Source organism: Hypomesus transpacificus, chromosome 13 (genome assembly GCF_021917145.1).
Source record: "Hypomesus transpacificus isolate Combined female chromosome 13, fHypTra1, whole genome shotgun sequence".
NCBI lineage: Eukaryota > Metazoa > Chordata > Actinopteri > Osmeriformes > Osmeridae > Hypomesus > Hypomesus transpacificus.
The window spans coordinates 3,985,392-4,010,064 of record NC_061072.1 but is presented as its reverse complement, the minus strand read 5'-3'; the positions used below and the strand labels follow the sequence as shown (position 1 = coordinate 4,010,064).

The 24,673-nt window shown below is 45.3% G+C and overlaps 1 protein-coding gene across 5 annotated transcripts in view; it reads right to left on the bottom strand.

The window, feature by feature from the left end:
* The window catches only part of ptprea (protein tyrosine phosphatase receptor type Ea), a 49,232-nt gene that overhangs the window by 17,176 nt on the left and 7,383 nt on the right, over nt 1–24,673 (bottom strand). For 3 of the 5 annotated variants that reach the window (XM_047031956.1, XM_047031959.1, XM_047031957.1), the window contains one exon: nt 11,887–12,179. The gene's annotated coding sequence lies outside the window, so the exon portion shown is untranslated. Of the gene's footprint in view, nt 1–11,886; nt 12,180–17,013; nt 17,108–23,850; nt 23,930–24,673 lie in introns of those variants that run through there. The other 2 variants (XM_047031961.1, XM_047031960.1) reach the window with 2 other exon arrangements.

The following is a 24,673-nucleotide window of genomic DNA, read 5'->3' as shown; positions in this document are numbered from 1 at the left end:
AGTGTGCAGCTTGCTTTCTTCCTGACAGGGGTGTTAGACCCCACAGGGACATAATCAGAGTCCTGTCTCTGCAGTTGTTTTATGTGTGACTGCCTAATTAGCCAGCACAGCCCTGCTTTCAGAAAAGAACAAGCTAGCTACAATTAAAAGATAAAATAGACAGCCAGGCAGTTAGGTAAGAGAACACAATGCTCCCTGCTAGTTTATCTCCCCTCTAAGACAGAGCACTATTGGTCCTGTAGAATTTTGGAACATTCTTTTCTCGGGGCTATGTCAATGTTTCTGTCTCTCTGGAAACATCAGCTGGACAGGGTTGTTGGGAGCAGGGCAAGGCAGGCATGTCCTCTGGGCTGAAAGGAATGCAAAGGCACACAGAGTCCTTGTCGTAAGGGGAGATCCAGCATCCTTCATTCTCTCGCTAGCCACCAGGGACCCTCACCAGCCCTACAGACCTGTGTGTGAGACAGGCCTCATGATAGATGTTGGCCGCGGTCAGGAGTGTGTCTTTTGTAATAAAAAAAAAATGGCGTATCATCTGGTCTCTTTGCCTGCCTGTAGGGAGCAGAGAAGTGGACCAGGGCAGGCAGACTTTCTATTTAAAGGACGGTGGACTACATTCCCACAGTTCAGTGCAGAGTGAAGATGATGGGTCCATCTGCCAGCGACTTCCCTCTTCTCTAACCTACTGAAAGGATGTGATCGCGTTATACATTCCAAAGTTTGTTGTCTGTTCCTGCCAAAAAAAAACTCTGATTGCATCATCACTTTACAAGGATTGATTCAATCTAGTAGAATCATTTGGCAGGCTATAATTTAGAGATAATGAATCGAGTCGGTGTAACCTAAAATACATGTTTTAATTAAAAAAACTAGAACGTTTACGATGACCATTTGTAGCCTGTTTCCAGATTTAGCTTTAAGAAACCAGAGTGTGAAACTGGAGAAGCTAATGGATTTTTTGTAAACGAGGACTATAATTCTTCACGATTTGTTCCCATGGTAACCTGGAGAGTAGCGCCAACATGGTTGTTGTGGAGCACATCCAGCACAGGTTCTCAGTGAGGAATAAAGGCACCCTGAGAAGGTTCATCACACCAAGCCACTGAGCTCCGGAATGTAGGGAATGCTCCGGAATGTAGGGCAATCAGCATGGTACGCCCTCAGGAAGACAGCCTACCTTTATCTACCTTATTTATCTAATGCTAAGATACCTTTATCTTAGCATTGTTGTATGGGGAGAGGTACCATGTGAATATACACTGTGTCCCGTGTGATCACTCTGAGGGCCTCATGTACTAACGCTTTTGTGCCCACTTCAGGCGTATTTGTTTCGCAACGTGCTCGTAAAAGCATGGCGAGGTATGTACAAACATGCCGCACTGAGGTAAAAGCGCAGACTGCCTGTCGCGGGAACTAAAAATGGCAAATTGCGCTTTTCTGTGTCATGCACATGCATTCACGGGAGGGTCAAGGGGAAAGTGCGAGTTTCCCTTAAAGAGATGGGAGGGAATCCTTAAAGTGCGCCTACTTATATATTCCGCGGTATGTACAAAAACCGCCCGTGAAAGTGAGCCTCTATTTTGCGGTGAAAATTCTGAGCCTCTTAAAAGCAGGTGTAAACCAGGATGAGGGTTTCCTCGCAAATGCCTCCTGGTGAAATGGTAGCAGTAATCCAAGCAAGACGAGGACATTAGGCCAAGGAGACGAGCTGCAAGGAATTTTGCCACAAGGATTACACTTTTTCAGTTGAGTGAACACAAAATCATTACGCGTTGCAAATTAAGCAGCCATGCAATATTACACTTACTGGAATTTGTAATTGTGGTCCAGGTGGCATTTCTTTGTGTCGGTGTAGAATTCCGGCCTTGTATAATATTTAAATTAGCTGTTACCTCATGAACAAGCATATCCCGTTATCACTAAATCTTTGTTTTCGCTGTTTTGACTTTGGTGGCTGATCCATGATAGAAAGAGAGAAGGAGGCCCATTCAATTGCGCGTTTAAATGCTCGCAATTTATGGTATGGTGGGCGGAGAAAGTTGCTGATTACCCAATGAACTGCAGGTTTGGTAAATCCGACGTAAACTGAAGTATCACAGCGTGCGCTTTTGCGGGTTGGCCATGGCGCTGATAACGCTACGTTTGCAAATATACGTAGGGGAGACCGGGGTTGGTTGGCTACAGGGGTTGGTTGGCACACAGCATTTTTGGGTCGTTTTGAAGGTCACAGAAACAAAATTGTAACATCAAAATGTTTGTTTTCTCGACCTGCACTCATCTACTATGTTAAAACATCTGAAAATCACAAACTGTTTTGGTGAGGGTAACATTTCACTTTTATAGTATCAAAAGTAAAAAAGTGGTCTGTGGACTGAATTTATTATAAAACTGTGTCAGCTAAAGATATTTAAAACATGTTACATGTAGTTAATAGACATAGGAATCAGCTACATTTTCATTTAAAATTTGAAAGTTTGTGATGAGTGATGGTAGATAGCCAACATAATTTAATCACAAAATTGGGTTAAATTTGAGCGGGGTTGGTTGGCACAGTGATTTTGAAGATATAGGAATTTAATCAAAAAGTGCTAAAACATGTATTATAAGTTTGATGGGGGAGAGGGGCTACTAAGAGGGCTACTGTTAGGCTACTGTTGGGGTTATTATCCCTTTTAAATGTTGTCTAATAAGAATGTTGTTGTCAACATTCCGTTCTTCAGTCTTTTTGCCTGATTCTGAGGATTAAGCATAGGTTTAGGTTTAATACATACATTCCTTCTAATAAATTGCATAAAACATGTTATAGAATGATTAATTGGTTACACTATTTTCTTAAATGTTCAAATTGTTTCTATTGCTTGCTTCATTTTGTGTAACTATAGCATTTTAACATTGTGCCAACCAACCCCATATTGTGTGCCAACCAACCCCGTGATGGGGCTGGTTGGCACAAATGCACAACATGATTTAAATCTCAAATCACCACATTTAAAACAAATATTTGTGTACTTGTAAACATATTTAATTATGGCTTAGACCATAACGTTTCATTTGCTGCTGGTTAGAATATTCTATCATAAATGATGCCAGAGAAATATGGCAGTCAGTGAAAAGTGTGCCAACCAACCCCGGTCTCCCCTACATGAGGGCCTGAGTGTCTACGGCCAGAGTTGGGAAGGATACTTTCAAAACTTATTTTGTTACAGAATACAGAATACATGCCCAAACATTTATTTTGTAACATTTCCGTTACGTTACTCAATCTGAGTAACGTATTCTGAATACTTGGATTACTTCCACATTGAATTGCATTTTATAAGTGTAGGAATGCGGCCATCAAATCCTGCTTACTAAACTGCGTTTCCATATAACAATGGATTAGTTGTTAGGAAGGTAGGCCTACTCTACGAGCAAAATAACGGACCAACTTTATTTTTTACGTGCGTTTCCCAAACATGCTAGTAAGGAGAACCCTCGTAAGTGTCTCTTAAAGAACCTGTAAAGCACATTCCATGATTTGCTTCTCAGTACGTTATATACGTGTGAAATGTGTTCCTGAAAGCATGTACAAAGCGCGAAAACTTTGTCGCACTGAAATGTGGAGTCAGACCGTTGAACAGTTTCTCTTCCGTTTTCAGCTCAGGTTTTGTATAGGCGGAGCCAAACCCCGACCGATCTACGTCACAGCGACCGATCTACGTCAGATCACAGATGGTTGCATTCTGTTACTCAGCTGGTGTACAGCAAAGACAAAGTAATTAACACATAAAACACTCAGAGACTGCAGGTATGGCTGTTCTGATATCTGCAATTGATTTAGCTAGTGTTGCTGTTGTTACTAAATTCAATACATTTGAGGGGGTGGAGCTTCAGCTCAGAGTGACACGCTCCCCCAGTCTCAAGCAGAGAAGACTGCTGATTTTTCTCACTATTTCAAAGCATAATTTAAACTACTTGTCAGTGTTTTTTTTTTCATTCGAATTTGGATGGGTGGTAAACCACTAGTTCGGTCAGTTAAACGCATTATTAACAGCATTAACGCAAACCCATTTTAACTGAGTACATTTTTTTATTGCAATATTAACGTTCTTTTTAGCCTAGCAAACTTTGTAGTTTTTATCACATGCTGTTGCAACAACTACTGACGTTACAAAAACTCCAATAACTCACCGGATCTAGCTAGACCGGAAACAAAACAACAGGCACACCCCACACACTTGTTTGGGCTTGCGAACCGGCTAAGTAAGGAGTAGTAAGCTAACGTTACCTTTTGAGTGGATGGCAAGCCCGAGACGCCGAAATGGATGCCAATAAGATTCTGAATGGAAAGTTTACTTTAAAAAAGTTGGCAAATGGTTCCATTGACAAGACCAAAGGGATCTGTGTGTTTTGTCGTTGTGAACTGAGCTATCATCGCAGCACGTCCAGTCTGAAATACCACTTGATGGCCAAGCACACAGCTGATGCGTATTTTCCAGCCATTCTTCAAAGACAGGTGTTTTCAATAAAAAAAATCATTTGCACCAAGCAATACGATCCACTTTGATCGTTGATAAGAGCATTAAAAATGAAAAAAAAGAATGGGACAAAAATAAATCAAGGGACATTTAGAATTGATAAAAATTTGCGATTAAATGCGATTAATCGTGAGTTAACTATGACATTTATGCGATTAATTGCGATTACATTTTTTCCTCTGTGGTGTAATGAACTTAAAACTCATTTTCTATTCCACTTTACAGGATCTTTAAGAACTACTTGAGAGTGGATGAGAGGCATGCTATGGCCAACCATAGTACGTGAGTTTGCATCCCCCGTGCATGTGATGGCCATGCATTGGCTTAACCAATAGCATTGCAGAAGGAAAGAATGAGAGGCCATGGAAGCGATAGTTGTGTTTGTACAGTGTAGAAACCACCAGATAGAAGTTCTGGGAAATGCATAGAGTTGCCTTAATTTATTTAGAGAGTGAATAAACTCGTGAAACAGATAAGTATTGATATGTAATCCATTGATTTCAACAATGTAACTGTATTCTAAATACCGTAATCTTTGGACTATAAGGCGCACCGTTATATAAACCGCAGCAGCTAAATTGAATGATGTGTACATATATAAGCCGCACTGGACTATAAGCCGCAGGTGTTTTAATGTTTACTTACCATATGTAAGGGTTCGTGCACAGAGGGGATTGTCGGTAAAGAGATGTATTTATTAACCGTTAGCCGTTAACCGTTAGCTGTAAAAATTCATGGATTAGCCGCACCGTTATATAAGCCGCAGGGTCGAAAAATTGGACAAAGGGCGCGGCTTATAGTCCGAAAATTATGGTATTTAAATTGTAACTGTAACAGAATACAGTTACCCATCATTTGTATTCTGAATAGGCCCACATAACACCGCTAGCTACATATTCGTTACTCCCCAACAGTTAACAGATGTAACGGTTTGGTCAGAAGCCCAAAAATACAAACGCTAATCTCTGCCGTATCACAATCGATCACAAAACTAGGAAAATATATACATCTTTTGGGTAATATTCAAGTTATAGATAGGTCCGACCTGGCAATAATGAAAATAGGCGCTGGCCTACATAAATTTTCACCCACGACTACAGCCAAGTCAGTAACTGCCATTGTGAAAGCACCTAGTTTGGAATAAAATGTTTTATTTCTTCATTTATTTGTCGTAATTCCAAATGACCGCTGAATTTCTTTTACCTCAGGGTCCTGCTTTTAGTCCAGAAAATTCTGCTTTGGGAGAAGAAGAAAAACTCACAAACCATAATTTACCACCTATATGAAGTATTGTGTTTTTAGTTAGAACGCAGGTTTTTTAATAATATTTTTTTTTATATTTCCTCACCATAGTGATTAATAATAACTACTTACCCGAGAGTGAGGTCATGCCGGGAAATTTCAAACTGAGGCTTCAACGTATCTCAGTTTGATATTTCCCGGCATGACCTCACTCTCGGTTAGTAAGTAGTTAGTATCAGACCGGCTAGGAGGTCAATACGGGGGTCAATGGGCATGACTACCCATTAGCCAATCAGAACGCTCGTACTGTCGTTGCCATATAATAATATATTTTAATGAAATTAGTTAGATATCTCAAGGCTCAAGAGAAGTCCACACCCCACCTTCAGTCACCTAATTACTACACGCCTGATGCTAATCACATCAATCACACAACCAATCCCCATCTGCTAATGACAGCACACACCTAGTACCAGTCAGAGGTCAAATACAACATGTTCTACTTGTTACTCATGTTTCTACTTTTACACTCCAACCCCGTCTCCTCCTCGCCTGTCCAGGTGCTCTTTCTGCTGTCCAGGCACTTTCTCACCAGTATTTTGCCTGGGTCATTCAATCATTGAACTGAATTTAATCATACATTGTTATTCCATCAAATTAAACTACAAAACATATTCAGTTGTTGCTGTCATCTTTGAATTTCTGAACTTTTGGTTTGTTAGTTATCATTACACACATGCTCAACATTAATACAGACACACTAGATCTCATACAACTGCAACCATTTTATTGCTGCCAGCTATAATGTATAAGTAAATTTCAGCTTCTCCCCTCTGACAGAGGAGAGAGTCTTCCAATTTGAATATCTGTCCAGAGAAAACCTCAAAGCCAACTCTAATTCTATTTGTATTTTGCTTGATCCATAACTTGATTTTCTCTAATGTGGTTTGTTAAAGAAGATGAGAAATACTTTGGCGTCTGAAGCGGTTACTGTTGTAATGCTTTGGGAGAAACATTTGTGGGATTTTGATTTTTTTTTTGCTGTCCTACAAGCACTATTGGCAGTTTGTCAAATAGAAGACGAAGGAGCTTGACTGCATGTTTCTGACCGTTCTTCTAGTCGCCCTATTCATGAAACTCCCTTCCACGTAAAGCTACCACAAGGAGCGCCTCCACCTCTCTCTTTCCCTCCTTCTCCTGCATGACTTCCATCAACTTCACCTCTACAACCCAGGTCTGTCGCCAATCTAGGTTCCTTCCGCGCTCCGCACAGAGCCATTAATCAACCTGCCTTGCTTCCCAGGGAGGGGGGATTCTGGGGGCGCTAGTAATGACCTTGGGGCCTGGCTGTGCCCAGCTCTGCTGCGTCAGCCAGCGTCAGGCTGAATTGGAACAAATGTAAGATCTCCCAGATGAGGGACATCATGCACGGCCCATCAGTGGGAAGGTAGAGGGACGCTGCTAGCTCAATGCTAACCACCAACACTAAACCACAATGTGTAATCCTGAACCACCCGTTTGAATACAAACGCTTCAGCACATATTTTATGAAAAGGAGTTGTTTTTTGAACACAGAACTTCACTGGGCGACCACAGAGAGATGGACCGGAAGTGAGGGGGGCGTTAAGGTTTACAGGACATGCAGGCATCCTGCGCCAGCAGCCCGACTCGTCAAAAGATATATAGAGAGAGAGTCTTACAGAGAGAGAAGGCCCTGTTCGCACACAATTCAGCATCAATCAATCTAACTTTTGCTTTGAATGAGACTAATAGCGAAGTATCATTTGAAATGTGTCTTCATAGGAACTGTAAATATCAAAACATTCTGCCGAGCATGACATGCCACGGTCCCAAACCTTTGCTCAACAGTTATGGCTCAGTGTTGAGGTTTTAGCTGTTGTAAGAGTTTAAAATTACATAAATAGGTGATTATGCCAGCATTAATCCTCTTAAAAAGATACGCCAGCCACAACAATATTATCACATTTGGGAATAGACAACGTGTTAGTGAGCATGAACGGGCGGGCATGTGAAATGCCACATCTCACATGTTCCAAGCATTTGGAAAAGCCTTTCACATTCTTGTGATGTATGGAGGCCAAGTCCATAATTAAATTGAAAAAATATTTACTTCAATCTGTGGTTTCAAAGCAGTAAAATGCACGTCTGTGCTTTCCCAAAGTCTGCCAGTTTGTTCATCTGTGGTTAAGAGGTTGTGTGTGTGGGGGTGTCTGTGTGTATGTTCAGGAATAAGAGAGGGAGAGATGTAGAGTAAGAAAGGGGAGAGAGAGGGAGAGAGTGGTAGAGCCAGTGAGAGAGGGAAAGAGCGGGAGAGACGGAGAGAGGGGGAGAGACAGTGAGAGGGAGAGTTTGTGGGAGTTCTATAGAGATAGAGTGGTAGAGAAGTGTGCATGTTTGTGTGTGTTTCTGTGTATATGTATACAGTGCGCGCCACTCTGGTTGTCACGGAGCCACTGTTAATATCTCAACCAAGCTCTAAATCTGTCCTGATACCATCAGATTTACACAGCCTCTTTCTTTCTCACATACGAACCCACTTTAGTTAGCGCCCCTGCTGAAACTTGACATGCAGACCGTCATGTTTACCAGGCTCGACCATGACCCCTAGCTCTCACCCAGGGTAGAGCACGGTTCCATGGGGGGGGGGGGGGGGGGGGGGGGGGGGGGGTTTGCAAGTCTCATGTTTGCGAGTCAGGGAGAGAAGGAAAGAAGATAAAAAGAGATAGACACAGATAAAGAGAAGGATAGAGAGAGACAGAGAAAAAGAAAGAGGAAGAGAAAGAGAGAGATGAAAGAGAGTAAGAGTGAAAAAGAAAGAAAGAAAGACACACCAGTGAAGAAAGAAGGGCAGGCAATATGGGCGGTAGAATATCTAGCCTATCTATGCATACTTATAAATACCTATAGATACTACATAGATGTTTCTGATATCATCAGAGCTCGGTTGGTTTTGTTCCTCCAGGATAGACTTTCTATTTGAGAAGGTCTCAAAGGGGGTGAGACAGGTTACTCTACCCTAGATAGAGGGGGTGAGACAGGTTTCTGTACTATAGTGACTAATGCTTTTTTTTTACCTGGGTCGTAAATGATAACGGGGCTCAGAATGGCATTTCTCTTTTTTTCTCTCTCTCTTTCTCCTTCTCTCTTTTCTTCTCCTCTTCTTCACTAACTCTCTCCCTCTGACAGAACAGTGCCTTTGGCTCCCAGGGAGAATACAAACAGATTGTCTCTCTTCCACGCAGGATGCAAGCAATCCATCAACCTAAATCCTCTCATTTTGTAGGAGGAAAGGACAGAAGAAGAGGAGGACAAGGACAAGGAGGACATGGGAACAAATGATAAGCTCAGTTGTCGGAGAACACAGCCACATGATTCTGGGTAATCATTTTGAGGAGATACCAGGAGAAGGAGAGATGAGGAGGGTTAGGGTCTTGAGGAGATACCAGGAGAAGGAGAGATGAGGTGGCGAGGAGATCACAACCTTCCTCCCAGAGGCCAGACATGTGGAGGGTCACCTCTTCTCTGGTCAGTCACACCAACCAACCAGACTTCCACTCTCCTCTGACTATCCCCAGGCTCTGACATCACCCAGGAACAGAGACTTAGTCAGTTGCCATGGAGCAAGAGGCAAAGCTGATCATGCAACAGCTAAACAGCAGCTGACCCCAAACCAGAAAGAAGCAAAACGTAAAGCAACTTATATCAAACAGGGTATAAAAAAAGGAATGCCTACACAGGCAATACAAGCCACAGTGCACATACAGAGCTGGAGAACAGTGATTACGTTAACATCACACATTTTTCCAATCCTCTTTCACAGGGGGAAAAACCCCAGTGGATCATGTCATAAGCGGCACATTGCTGATTAGGATTGTGTAAGCCTGTTGTCTACAGGAATATGGGTCATTCAGCAAGGCCTCTGCCTTGAGCCATATTGTCTTCCTCTCAGCAGGGCGTTCACACACACACATGATGAAGAGAGTGACCGTTAAGGAGTCTTAACCATTGTGCTGATGGGCTTCTTTGTGAACTCAGTGGCCCCTTGGAAACAGGAAGTAGCACATCCACTCCTCAGGCTACAACAAAATAAGCTAAAGACGGAGTGCAGGGAAGCCCGTCCTCTCACCAGCTCTGACAGCGCCTGGGAGACGGGAGCAGGACAGAGTGGCGCTGAACCCCCCCCCCCCACCCCCACCCCCACTGAACAAACACACAAGCGACTTGCATGCGCAATACCTATGTCTGCATGCAGTGACATGCATGCATGCCTGCACCAACACACACAGTCACACAGAGGAACTAGTCTAGAAGGATCTCAGCTGGAGATACATGCTTGACCTGACACATCTCTGCTCCTTCTTAGACTGACTCATACGAATCTGTCTACCTGTGTGATTGTCTGTGGGGAATCTTGCCTGTGGGATATAAAAGTAACCCACAAGATAGTCAAAAGGGGAAGATATGACCCAATCAGTTGATGTGAAGCGAAACAAGCCTCAGGTAAAGACAGCGTCCTAGGTATGAAAAAATCTTAAAGTTCCTGTAGAAGGAAAGCATGCACTCTACCCATCCCTCACAGCGTTGGAAGTTACTGTGTGCCTGATGTCCTTTGCATTCTATCCCTCAGACATGTAGAAAACCTGAACTCAGTAGTAGACAGTACAAACATTAGCTGTGTTGTTGATTCCATAAGTGTGTGAGTGTGTGTGTCTGTGTATATGGGTGTGTGTATATGTGTGCATGTGAGTGAGCGTGAGAGAGACAGAGAGATAGAGCAAGACATAAAAGTGTTGTGGGCTGGTGTGGTATGTCAGTGTGTGCTTGCATGTGGTCACAAGCATGCACATGCGTGTGTGAATGTATGTTGGTGTGTGTGTGTGCAGTGTGAGCTCATGCTGTCCTCCATCTGCTGGTAATGAAGACTATTTCCTCTGTAGCGTAGCCAGTCGGCCAGTCTTCCTGTGCGAGGGGAAGTGTGGTCAGCACCTGTCTCTCCACAAACACAACCCTAGATAAGATATCCTCACACAAAACCTCTTCTCCCTCCCTCCCTCTCCAGTCCTGTTCAGTCTCTCTCACTTCATTTCTCTCTCCCTCTCCCCTCTTCCTCTCTCTTGCCCTCACTCCTCTGTCTCTCCCCGCTCTACATCCATCTCTCTCAACCTCTCCCTCTTAGCCTCCAAACCAACAAAACAACTGTTGACTTGTTGAGGAATCTATTAAATGAAGGGAAAAGTCACTAGTGTGGGGGCTGTGAACTAATGTGTTTCGATCATGAGATCAGTTGTGTAAAACGTATACTAAGCACTGAGCATGAGGGCTAGATAATCAACAGAAGGATTAATCCGCAGCTCAATATAGGCCTTGTCAGGCCTGGTAGTCTGCAGCCCACATTTAGAGTCTGTAGAGACCGAGGCAGAGGCACACACAGAGGCAGAGACAGAGAGAGGCAGAGACACAGAGAGAGAGATAGATGCAGAGGCAGAGCAGTGAACAGGTTCAGCCTTACTGACCTCCACAGAAGTAAGAGTCCTTTTCTGCTCAAGGGAGAGAGAGGCAGACTGGAAAACACAGTTTTGATCCAATCCATGCACAGTACAATAGTGAGTGTGTGTGTGTGTGTGTTAGGGCTTGTAAACCCTTCCTCTGCAGAGTGATTCCATTCCTACTTCAGTCCCTCCCTTCTACTTCACTCCATTTGTGAGGTGGTCCGTTCAGGCAGATGCATGTAGGAAAATGCCAGCACATCTTAACTGTGCAAGTCAATGCACACACTTAAGGCAAGATACTCTCTTCCTCTCTCGCTCTGTCTCTCTCCCTCTCCATCGGTGTCTCTCTCTCTATTCCAAATGGATTGTATTACAAATTCTGAGCAGAAAAGCAGAAGTGCAGTGCTGTACAGGAGGCAACGTGTGATAACGAATGTGACACTACCACCCAGTAAGGTGTCAAGGACAGGGACCAGGAAGAGTGTCTCCGTTTCTCACACATACACAAACATTACTTTTTTTGTTTACCACAAGTATCTAATACTCCAGTAGGAAGTACAGGTGACATAAGCAAACGTTGCTCGGCCGTAGAATGAGTTGAGGGCTCGGTTTCATACCTGGACACGTGTGAGTTCACTGTGTGCTGGTGCTCAGATCCATAACAGCCTGTCAGGTGCTGGATGAGTCCAGCCGTCACATTGCTCTTGGGAGTGTCCTTGTCCTTGTCCGTCCTCAGCTAGGCTGGAGGTGTGTTCCCCTAGCCCAGAGAGGGGCCCGCTTCTGGGGGTTCTCCTTTAGGAGTCCAGCCAACAGGAAGGTGTGAAGTCGTAGTGCTTCTGCTTCACACACAGATCAGCACACACACACACACACGCTGGCAGTGTGTTGCTCTTAAAAGGATGCTCACCACCTAAAGGAGTGAAGAGAGAAAGAGACATTAGACATATAATTACCCAAACATTAGCAGGAAGACTGAGAGCTAGAGGGGGGAGGAGAGGGAGGAGAGAGGGGGTTAGTCTTCACTAATTGTGATGGCTGTGGGTGTAACAAGACCAGGCCCAGGCCCAGGCCGAGGGGTACAGGGCCCTCCTCTCCCAACAGAGAGAGCAGCAGTCTCCAGGAGGACAGTGGGTCTCTCCCCATGGGCACTGATATCACGTTATTAGAGATTTACATCAAACATTTGATTAAACTATAAACACAGAGACATGGGGATATGAAATGCAATTAAAAGCAGATTATGGAGACACCCTACAGTGCCACAAGTACAGAGAAGTCATAAGAAATCTCCCTGGGAAGCACAAGAAGCAGCACGCAGCGTTCCTAAACGCTACAGTACAACCTCCTGCTCTATACCTGTAGGTCAACAGCAGTGCTAGCCATCCATTGAAATCAAAACATATTTTCACCCTTAATCCTTGAAATGTGCCTGCGGGTATACGAAGCCATTAAAAAGCATGCTCTCTGTCTCATCTTTGATTGAAAAAGACTGTGTTTGTTTTATATGGGTACATATTGTTTTGTTGATATTGAAGAGGGGTGGGAGGAGGAGGTAGAGAAGGAGGGGCAGGATCATGGGTGTGGGGTAAAGTAGGAGAGATGGGAGGGAGGGTGGGGTGGTAGAGGAGGAGGAGGGGATATAGGAGGAGAGTTGGAAGGAGGGGTGTAGAGGAGCATGAAGGAGGAGTGGAGGAAGGAGGAGGTGGTAGAGGAGGAGGAGAAAGGCGAGGGGGTAGAGGAAGAGGAAGTGGAGGATGGCAGGGTAAACAATGTGGGGTCGGGGGGGTGGACAAGGGGTGGCAGAAGGGGGAAGGAGCAGAGGGCAATTTATCTACCTGGGAACACAGAACCTGAGACAGAGAGAGAGACACAGAGAGAGAGAGGGAGGGCACGTGTGCGTTGCTGAGCGGTTGCCATGGCGACATTCTCATCTAGTCTAGCGGGAGGGGGCTGCCAGAGGGTTGGTGGCGGTGGGGGGGGGGGGGGTTCCTCCTCGGTGCTTTTCCATGTAATAATTGGAATTGTGCGTCTGAGCCGTATGAACAGCAGCGGTGAACACCCGCATCATGACACACCGGAACACGAGATGGTATCCTTCAAGAGCTCTACGGTAACAGCAGCTCTCTGTCCAATGCAAGCGCTGAAACCAGGATTGAACCAGACAGTATTTACATGACCCCATGACAGTCTACATAGGTTTTACAGTATGATATAATATAATACGCTAGGGTGACCACTCACAGGTCTGAGCACAGCCACAAAGATATATATTTTTTTATTTTGCCATTCTGCCTCTCATTGACATCAATCCGCGAGCTCTTCTCCAACACAGCCAGTCTCCATGCTGCCCGAGCGAGCGGTCTGACCTTTAAAACGGCAGATGAAAGCAAGCGTCCAAACTCTCACAGCCAGAGCCCCCAGTCAAATCCGGTTATGCTGCTGTTATGTGTGTGGAACAAGCTTACATCCAATTATAAGGGTCGCCAGACACGACTTTCAGCACTGTGAGTCTGTGAGCAGCACATGTGTGTGTGTAAGGAGGCCTGACCCAGAGGACTGGTTGATGCAGAACTTGTTCTGACTGAACCTGAGAGAACTCCGTGCAGCCGAACCCATTCTGATAGATGACGTCCCAACACAGAGCAGAGGAGGGTAGAGGGAGAGAATACTATCGACGCTTTGCAAACATGGCAGTTCTACAAATCGCATACTCAGTATCAAGTACATGCTGAGACTCCAGCCTGGGCAACACGTTTTTTAACCGACAGACAAGTTGTTTGGGCCCAGAGGTGCTGACAGAATGCGCTCGCCTGGGATATGAAGTGGTGCATGTATTAAAAGCCTCTCTCCGGAAATGCTCCACTTGGCAGGCTCAAAGTAGTCTACCAGACCCAGACTCCCTCACAAGAGACGGGTGGGCTCAAACATGCAGTCACGCATGAATCAGATGGAAAGTACAAAATACCTCAGTGTACAACCTCTCATAAGATTGTATCGAAGATTAAGTGAAAATATATAAAAGTTGTTATTTGTAATGTCTTCAGTATTTACATTTACACTTACATCAGTGTAGCTGAATGAGGATAGTCACTGTACAACTTCAGTTAAATGTTAAAAAAGAGGCATGAATAAGCGAATGTCTCTCATCTACACAGCTGAACATCAACATTGAAAGTGTTCAAACACACGCACAACACATAGATAGGATGGCCATCTCAACTTTGTGTGCAAATATATTTACATTTACATTACATTTATGTATTTTGGCAGAAACTTTTATCCAAAGCGACTTCCAAGAGAGAGTTTTACAAAAGTGCATAGGTCACTGATCATAACAATGAGATAGCCCCAAACATTGTGGGTGGCCAAACATGAAGCCAACGTCTTGAGCCTTTTCTTGAAGGTGGGGAGACAGTCAGTGTCCCTGATGGAGGTGGGGAGGTGCTTCCACCATTGGGGGGCCGGGCAGGAGAAGAGCTTGTGTTGGGACCGGGCGCTCTGGAGCGGTGGGACCACCAGACGGTGGTCAGAAGAAGATCGTAGGTGGCAGGTGGGGGTGTAAGGCTGGAAGAATATATGTGTGTGAGAAAGTGTGTGTGTGTGTGGGACTGTTTGTTTGTGAGTTTCTGTATGTGTGTATGCATCACATTGGATGCGAGAGTACAGTCTATGTGTATGTGTGTGTGTGTGTGTGTCGGTTTGCAGGGATCCAATGGCGGATTCATCCCTCTGAGCCAATCCGGAGTGAGGGGATGAAGGAGAGCAGTGTGACAAATATATGACATCCAACTGCAGGTGGAAAAACCCATCTCTGACAGCACTTTAAATCAAACTTCTTCCTTCGCAGACATGACCTCGCTAAGCTCAGCCCTGGTCCAGAACACCTAGATGAACACAGATCACACCACACACACACAGCCCAGCCATCGGAGCAGTGGTCAATCAGATTACAGCAACCCACACAGATATCCCCTCCTGCAACACAAATCCATTTCAAGAGATCAGCTGTGGGCGTTTCTCTGTCCATGGAGGTTATCTGGACCCAGCATCAGCTAGTGTGTGTCCAGACCTCAGTCCAAGCATCCACACGGCTCGCCTGTCAGCTCTGACACTCTGTGTCAGGCCCATCCAACAGAGACACACACACCACATACAGACATTTACACACACAGCTGCACAAACACACAAACCACACACACACACACACAGAAACCACACACACAAACACACAGCCTTCTCCTGAGATTCAGTACCATCCTGTCTTTACTCACTCTTTATTGTTGCCGTTATCTTTATGGAGCATCATGAGATATTGAAAGAGCAGATTTGGATGTGATGAGAGGTACAGCAGTGATACAGCAGAGCGTTTTAGCCCCTGCCTTGTTGGAGGAGATAACAGTCTGATTTTGATGAACAGTGTTTACAGCTACAGGAGCAGCCTGGGGTAGGAAGCACTGGGAACACAATGATAATAAATAGCAGAGAAAACACACTTCATGCATGCCTCAGCATTTTTTGCATAATGAGAGGTACTTTGTCATAAACCATGTGCGACAAAAAGGAAGGTCTTAAAAGGAAGGAAATAAGGAGCGACAGCTTCCTGGATGCAGCTCCTTCCTCCCAGCGCTCCCTCCCAGTCGGCACCCAGGTCGAGCTGACCTGGCGGGCCCTCAACCAAACAAGCATCTCATGATGTGTCACATAGCACTCCCAAAAACAAGCATTCGCCGTTGTAATAAGATAACAGAAATGTTCCAAGATGGCTGAACAGAGTTAGATCATTGAGATTGCTTGAGGTTGCTGATGAAGTTTGAAGGCGGATGGGATACAGGTTACAGTATCTGTGACATTATTATCCTCAAAGGGGCTAAATGAAAACGCTGGTTAGATGTGAAGAAAGGGGTCGTCCCTACCGATCGATAGGCAATAAACAGAGGCAATGATCATCTGTCTGTAGAGTGGGGAACAGGAAAAAGGCCATCAGCTTTATTTCACCAGACTGGAGAGAAAATAACTCTCCTCTAGATGATCATAAAAGGCCTCAGGACCCCCTCTTTATTAAAACGGCAGACTCCAGCTCGCACATACAAACACATCTCCACCTCATTCTGCTTCTTATTCAACTCTTCCCTTCGGTGGGATAGCAGAGGGGAGGAGGGGAATCTGAGCGAATCTGCGGATGATCCCACGATACACTATCTACTCATAATTATTCATGGGATCCTATATGGAGGTGTTGTTCACACACACACATGCCCAGACTCACGCATGCACACTACAAACAGAGCTGCTAGTGAGAGGTGTTGGGTACTATGCCCTGTGGATGGCTCCCTGCAGTGTACGAGCATGTCTGGCTGGAGCCCAAGGCTACATGTCTGGCCTGTCTGCACATCCTCGTCTCGTCTGGGAACTGAGACTCTGTGTGTGTGTGTGTGTGTGTGTGTGTGCATGAGTAAGAGAGGGAACCACAGACACCCCTGGTTTCACACACCCACGTGGGGGCGAGCGGCCTGTGTGGATGATAAAACTGTAATAAGAATAATTAAGGTCAACTGTATATGATATCTAGCTGTTATTTAGACGTGTGGGAGGATGTTCATTCCTCAAAAAACACAGCACAAACCTATGAATATGTAGCGCCAACCAAAGCCCGACTACATGTGAAAATGACCCTTCTATTTACAATATGGTCCACGTATAATGTTTTTGTAATGACTACTAATATTGTTCATGTCTCCTCCTACCTGAGTTCCAGTAAGTTTGCGTCTCTGGCAGTTGGTCAGGAGAATGGTATGCTACTGATTCATTGTGTCAAGTTGACTCAACTTGGTGTCCAAAAGCAGGAAGAGAAACAACTTAGTTCATATCCTGTGTGGTTGCTCGCAGCCAAGTTAAGGGGGAGGAGAATGAGTTGGACTGTGAGAACCACAGGTCAACAAGACTAGAGCGAGAGAGAGAGAGAGAGAGAGAGAGAGAGAGAGAGAGAGAGAGAGAGAGATTCAGACCAAGACGGAATAGTGGGAGTTTGAAAGAGAACTGGAGACAGAAAGATAGAAGGAAGGAGAGAGGGTACTTTTTAACCACTCGGCCCATCTACTTCCTGTTGACACAACAAAGATGACATCACACTGTACAGTTTGCTCCTCTGGACATTAGTATCTGTAGACACCGCCGGACTGCACGACTGCTCAGCAATTCCCATGAACTACTCAGGGGCCCCACGCTCATCCCAAGACTTCCACACCATTTCAACATGCAGCTGTTTCGCATGAGAACCACTCACACACAGTCATAGCAGAATCCTTACTAAGTATACTGTATGGGGCGAATTGCAGGAAGTGAGACATGGAACTGTTAAACAAAAGTGGATCATTATCTGTGAGACCGTCTTTTTACTGTCGCTAGCGTCAGTGGGCGGCCCAGTCGACCATGGTACCTCGAAGCTCATAAGAAGAGTGTCCTGTTCATGTATGACAACAGGAACTGCATGGCTTCGTCATGTTAGGCCGCCCCCTCTTTTTTTGCCTTGTACCATTCCAGTCCTCCACAACAGGAAAAAAAACAAGAATGGAGTTTCTAAAACCTGGTCCCATTTCCCCTTTACATCAAAGGTATCACCCCTACTGATCTCAAGACTGGGGCATGCGTGTGAGGCAACAATCTACAGATCATAGGACCGCCCCCTCCAGGAAGCTCTCCTGTAAACATACCGTAAGGATAGCATCTGAGCAACGGTTCAACCTGAACTATTAATACTCTGTATCAGCTGTATCACATGACCATGATGACCCGTAGACCGACCACAGCGATGAAGGTTTGATCTCGACAAAAACATCCATTGCCCAGCCGTGGACGACCCAACCCATGTTATCCACCCTGTTGGATGGCTGAGCTGCAGAGCTGAGGGTAAGGGAGCAGTATATCTAACACACAGCTGCTAAGTGCTCCCATGACTCCCATGACATATGAGGGCTCTGATTTAGTGAGCAGTGCGGATCCCACTTCTTCTTAAACAGGAAGCTGTAAACCGACCATTCAGCACATCCTCATCCTCCTCACCGTCTCCTTCCCTCCATCTCTCTCTGCTGGTCCCCGGTCTGTCCCTGAACTGACAACACTCACACCCACCAAGCATCCATTGGATTTGGAGACACCGAGGGTAGTAATTCAAGGTACATGTATGGTTTATTAAAAGCCGGTCACTGATATTCGAGCCATAAATCAACTTGCCATAAATGAACCTCAGGAAATGAAATGCTCCGATGATGACAATGATCAGAATGATTTACTTGCGTTCTAATCTACGTTATAGCTACTGTTCATTGCCATGCTGAAGGGAACTTCTATTTCAGACACTATTCTTCTTGGATTTCATATAATATATATATATACACGGTATGAGTTATACCTCCGTTCAATATACTTCAACTGTATACAGGTGTACAGTAAGTAGAAAATGTATACTAAAGCCTAGAATAGTTGTGTCCTGTACTTTTCAGTTCATCTCCCAGATGATTCTTCATAGTGAGTATTCCATGAGGACTGAAGGCTCAGTCCCATAGGGGATATCTACACAGTGTGTCAGCTTGTCAACCTGCCTGGCAGTCTGCCTCTTGGTATGCCTGTTTCCTGTACCTGCCTGTCCCAGGGTTTCCCCTAGCACTTTACAGTTAAGGCGGCAGGCATGTGTTGCTTAGGCGGCCGCCTTAACTGTAAAGTGCTGCGGGAAACTCTGGGACAGGCAAGTACGTTGTAAAGAAAAACAAAACAACAAAAATCTGCCGTGTTACTCTGTCCCCACTCTGTACTCTGACCCCCCCCCCCTGTTTTAGTAAAGTGTCTGTCTCTCTGCCTGCCTGCATGTCTGTTTGTCTGCCACTCTGTCTGTCTGCCTGCGAGCCTCCCTATCTGTCTGCTTGTCAGTCCTGACAGCTCTGATCTGAGCTGAGCTGCCAGCGGGGGTTAGCGCTGCTTGTGTGGATCATCAGCACAAGCTGTAAACAAAAGGCCACGCGCTCTGCTCTGAAGCAAGGAGATAAGGAGGAGGAGGAGGGTGGCGGATCCACAGCCGTGCCATCGATTCACCCTCCACGCTCTCCCCCCCTCCCCCCACGCTCTCCCCCCCTCCCCCCATCGCTCCCTCATCTTTGTGCGGAGAAGGAGCACAGAGCCACGGAGGTGGATCCCCCCCCTTTCCGCCTCGTGTCGCTCGTGCATGGAGCGTCACGCTCGGGCGAGCAAACACACTATACCCTCCCCGGGCATGTCAGTCTGAGCAGGGAGCAGCAAGCGTGCACTAAGCGTGTTCACAAGCAGCCAGAGTCATTTTTCGGTGTGAGGGAAAGAGGAAGATCAGGGAAGCAATGGTGTGTGTGTGTGTCTGTGTGCATGAGAGCTATGTGAGTACGAGAGATAGGTATGTATGATAGGGATGTGTGTATGATAGGGATGTGTGTATGAGAGAGATGTGTGTATGAGAGAGATGTGTGTATGAGCGAGATGTGTGTGTATGAGAGATGTGTGTATGAGAGAATGTTTTTAACAAAAGAGGACTAAAAGCAGAATGCCCCACCACGCCCCTCCACCTAACCTGGGCCAAACCCCTGTCCCTCACCTCACTAGCACTGTGATTGCTGATGTCTCATGTTCTTCTAGAAGGTTCTACTGACAATGACTGGGATTCCCTGTCAGTTCACTTACTCTGGACAAACACACTTAATTAGATTGATGGATCTTTGCAAATATGAACTCTGAATTCTGTTGATATTCTGAAAGTCCAAATACTTCAAAGTAGATCCACATTTATGTTCCAACAAATTCAGGAACAATGTCACAATACAGAAGCAGGCCAGACTAGTGGTATGTGCTCAGACTGTTCTATGTAGCATACCTCTTGTGTTCATGTTTCACTGCCTGCAAAGCACATAAGGGCCTTGTACATGAAGAATGACAACACCGGCAGCAGTGCAGGGCTTGTCCCACTCCCTGAGGGTCAGAAATGGAAGGATTATACTGTCATTAATTCAGAATGTGGATTATGGAAATCCTGAAGCAGCTCCATAGCACATATTAGGGTTGTAGCAGGCACGGGAAAGTGGGAAGACAATGAAGATTTTGTGTTTGCGCAGCGCGGACGGCACCGGCTGTAACAATAGAGCTCTCATCAGTAAAAGGGGTCAGGAGTGATTTGGAGAGACGGCTGGCGAAGCTACCCAGAGAGACGCTCCAGAATCCCCCAGAATCAGACAGGATTTGGGAGATTATGACATCACAAACACCAATTAGCCTATTATCCAGGTTCTGGTGCAGGATAGGGTGAAACTGTTACAAGGGTGTCACGGCCAATGCCAGTGAGTTTATTCACAGTAGATGTTGCATTATACTGTTGAAAACTGCATTATACTTAAATATGAGTCATGTTTGTCCGTCACCTGACCCCTTCATCTTAATAACAGCATACAAACCTTATTTTTCGTGGTTGGTTTCGTTCATATCTACTAGAAAACCAGGCAGTAGCCATATGCACGTGTAGACTCCAATCTTACAGCTTGCACGATGATTCTTTCCTGCACAGTATATATAGTTCTTACTGTAGTTTTGGTGCTTGAAGATATGGAGCCTTTATGTACGTACACGTGGTATGATTAATTTGATTCTAACTCAGTCATGGAGGCCTGCTGTGTTCCTCCCAGCAATGCTTTCAAAACTAAATAAACATCTTATTACAGAGAACGCTACAGCCGCACCACTGTCTTCCTATGAGTTCTGCTTTCTGATAAAAGGAATACAAATTAAGTTGTCATGTTTGTTTGATGTCACAATCTTTGTTTGCATTTGTTTGTACACTCACTGGCCACTTTATTAAGTTCACCTCGCTAGTACTGGGTTGGACCCCCTTTTGCCTTCAGAACTGCCTTAATTCTTCGTGGCATACTTTCAACAAGGTGTTGGAAACATTCCGCAAGAGATTTTGGTCCATATTGACATGATAGCATCACGCAGTTGCTGCAGATTTGTCGGCTGCACATCCATGATGTGAATCTCCCGTTCCACCACATCCCAAAGGTGCTCCGGTGAGTGTATCTTTTGTAAAGATAACTAAACCCTACTCTTATTCTGTTTATATTTCCTGTAAAGAAAATAACTAAACCCAACCCTTATCCTGTTTGTGTCTCTTGTAAAGAAGATAACTAAATCCAACTCTAGACCCTAATCTTTTGCCTGGGATGAAGTGTCACTTGCGGGGGTGAAAGATAGAGAGAGACAGAGAGAGGCAGAGAGGCAGAGAGAGGCAGAGAGGCAGAGAGAGGCAGAGAGGCAGAGAGGCAGAGAGAGAGAGAGAGAGAGAGAGAGAGAGAGAGAGAGAGAGAGAGAGAGAGAGAGAGAGAGAGAGAGAGAAAAAAGAGAGAGAGAGAAAGAGAGAAAGAGAGAGAGAGAAAAAGAGAGAGAGAGAGAAAGAGAGAAAGAGAGAAAAGAGGAAGAGAGACGCTGCAGGGTTGCTTTTGTGACCCATCCTTGCAGTACAAAAACAAATGACATCAGAAAATCTGCCAATCTGCTGACATGACTCAGACACAGCCAGTGAGAATCCTTTTCACTGCTGGTGTAAGGATCCGCAGCCAGCTTCCTGTCAAGTGCCAAAATGTTGATTCAAATAACACCCACTATGCCGATATGTCTTAATCCAAAGATTATAATATGGTATGCATTGCACCCACATAAATATACCTTCACCAAATCCATCAGATGCTTTGCACTGAGACAAACAAAACAAACAAGCACTCTGCACTACACCACATAAAACCTTTCTGCAATCAAGTGGCTGGACCCAATGACGGCTCAGTGGTTCAATGTCAGCCCTGTTAAAGGCAGCCCATTTAGCACAAAAAAGGGGGCAATTTAACTGGCTGCTAGGGATGTAATTGCTACATGTAATGAGATATCTCTTCAGTGATAGAGCCAAAGCATAAACCGTGCCATTTTCACCTATTAGGGCTGAGGGAACTCCAGTACGTAACCCGCTTCCAAACAGTTCACGCCATTATTAACTGACAAAGCTACACTGCTGAATCTCATGTCTTGTGTGTGACTATAAGTTCCCTGAAATGCCCTTAAGGCTTACACATCAACCAGTCAGACATGGAAGTCGCCACAGCCTAATTCTGGTCCCTTCCAGACAAACAAAACAGACAAACCCACAGAAAGAGAAGGGAAGAATGGAGTTGCTGAGGAAGAGAGGAGGGATGCAGCCAGCCCCTCCCCTCGGGGCAGCATGATCTACTGGGCTAACGGAGAGATGACAGAAAATCGTTGTAGACCCAGCAAGCTTCCAAAGGTCAAACGTTGAGCCTGCGTCAACTCAGACCCTAATCAACCCAGCTACTGTTCCAGAGACGTGATCAGAAAGCTCTTTCCGATCAGTCTCCTGGGTCACAAGGCCACACACAGACTATCATTAAGGCTCTGTTAGAGGATATGACATGCCAGAACCAAGTCTACTCTCTCTGGGCAACATACTGTGGCTTTTAGGCCTGCTGTGGTTTCTAACCAGCTAGCTATACTGATGCAGAGCATGTTGTTCAAAATTTGCCCACAGAACCATGTTTTGCTTCCTCTTTAAACTAAGAATTCTTTAGAGGGAGTATCCAAAGCAACAAGCAGGCATGCTAATTAACAAACTAATAAGGTCTTGAGGTCCATGGCTGGTCTTTCTCCCAAGCAAATATTGACTGTGTACATCTTCCATTCTTGCCTTTACCCCTATCCCCAAATCAACCCGACTAAACCAACCCCATCTCACCCATCCTCCATGATCAACACACCCTGGACTGCTACTGTACAGTATTTATACTCTCCAGCAGATCAGTATAAATGTAAAAAAATATATACAAAAACAGAACAAACCTTTTTCGATGCTGGGCTTCTATTCTGCTCAGTTGAAGCCAATGTGTTTTGATAAACTGTTAATGAGAACCATTTCACACATTGTATTCAAATTCCAAATAAGAGTCCTCGGAACGAGGCCTTCTCTAATGACTTTCTGTGTGGGCCATGTCACTGAGGCACTGAAGACCAAAGGGACACACCCTTACAAAGACAGTTGCATACATTGCATCTCTAGCAAGCCTCGCACAATGTTCACAACATCCACAATTACTTCTGATCCAGCTGGATGAGCTCCTCAAGCTGCAGCTCACACTCAGACTAACACAAAAGATGGGCTGGACTGGAGTCTGTTACACACATGGGAGACGGTGTAGAGCGTTCAGTTGTAACTTTGGAAGCTTCTAGTCTTTTCAAATAAAGATGCGTTCCTTTTGCAGCACAACCTTCGTCTGACTGAGAAGACAAAGATGGGACACCAAGAAACAGTGAAATAATACGACACATCAAGACATGCGGTCCACACTGCAGCCCAAACAAACCGACGAGATAAAGAGGCAGTTGAGTCCAAGGTAGGCCTACCACCCGTGTTTAGCAAACGCCAAGGGAGCTCGCAGCAGGGATCTCATGGGCCTCAAACACACCAACACATCTGAGAACTGCGTAATTGGACACATGCAAACGAAAAGAATACGCACCGCAAAATTCCCCTTCATCATGTGGGGAATGTGTTTTTGGCACCGCCACCCATGGTTTCCCCTGAGTTTCATCTCCAGTAGTGGTGCAGAGCCAAGCGTGATGCCACATTAAATCCAAATGAGAAAGAAAAAAGCCCTCTTTTCCCACCCCTTCCATCTCCAGTCCGCATCTCAGCCACCAAAACCCAATTCTGGAGTTAAGCAGTTACAGACAGAGGTATGCAGTGTGTGAGTGTCCAGGATCACGGTGGGTTTATAACCTTCTCCACAGACCTGATAGTCTGAAACAACAGGGTGTCAATACAGTCAAAACAAACCCTTTACCTCCACTGTGCTTTCTCAGCTCATGGCAAAATGACAGGCGTCATAGCAGCATTAGACTACTGTACCACCATCTCCAGTCCAACAAAAACAATGATAAGAAGCTACAGGGGGGCTAGCTTTCCCACAGCAATGTACATACACAGAACCCCAGACCCAACTGCTCACTTGAGGGCTAACAGCAAGTGTGGACCACCTCATGACGCTGGCTGAGCGTAATAAACTCAAACGAGTGCAAGCTAATGAGTTTCTCATGGGTGAGGTTGAAGATATCCTCTGGCTAACTAAGGGGTCAGCTCACCCCCTGCTGAGACCCAGCTGCTGAACGTGGTAGGACAGCAGTGGCCTGGTGTTGGCTCATAGCTCTGTGTATTTCCTGTGTTGGGACCGGCCAAGTCCGACAGACCTTCCTGAGGAGGCGCTGCGTCTCTGCGTCTCTGCAGCCTAGAGCACAATTGGATTTGTTTTTGCTTCTGAATGGGACACATGAGTAGCCCATAGT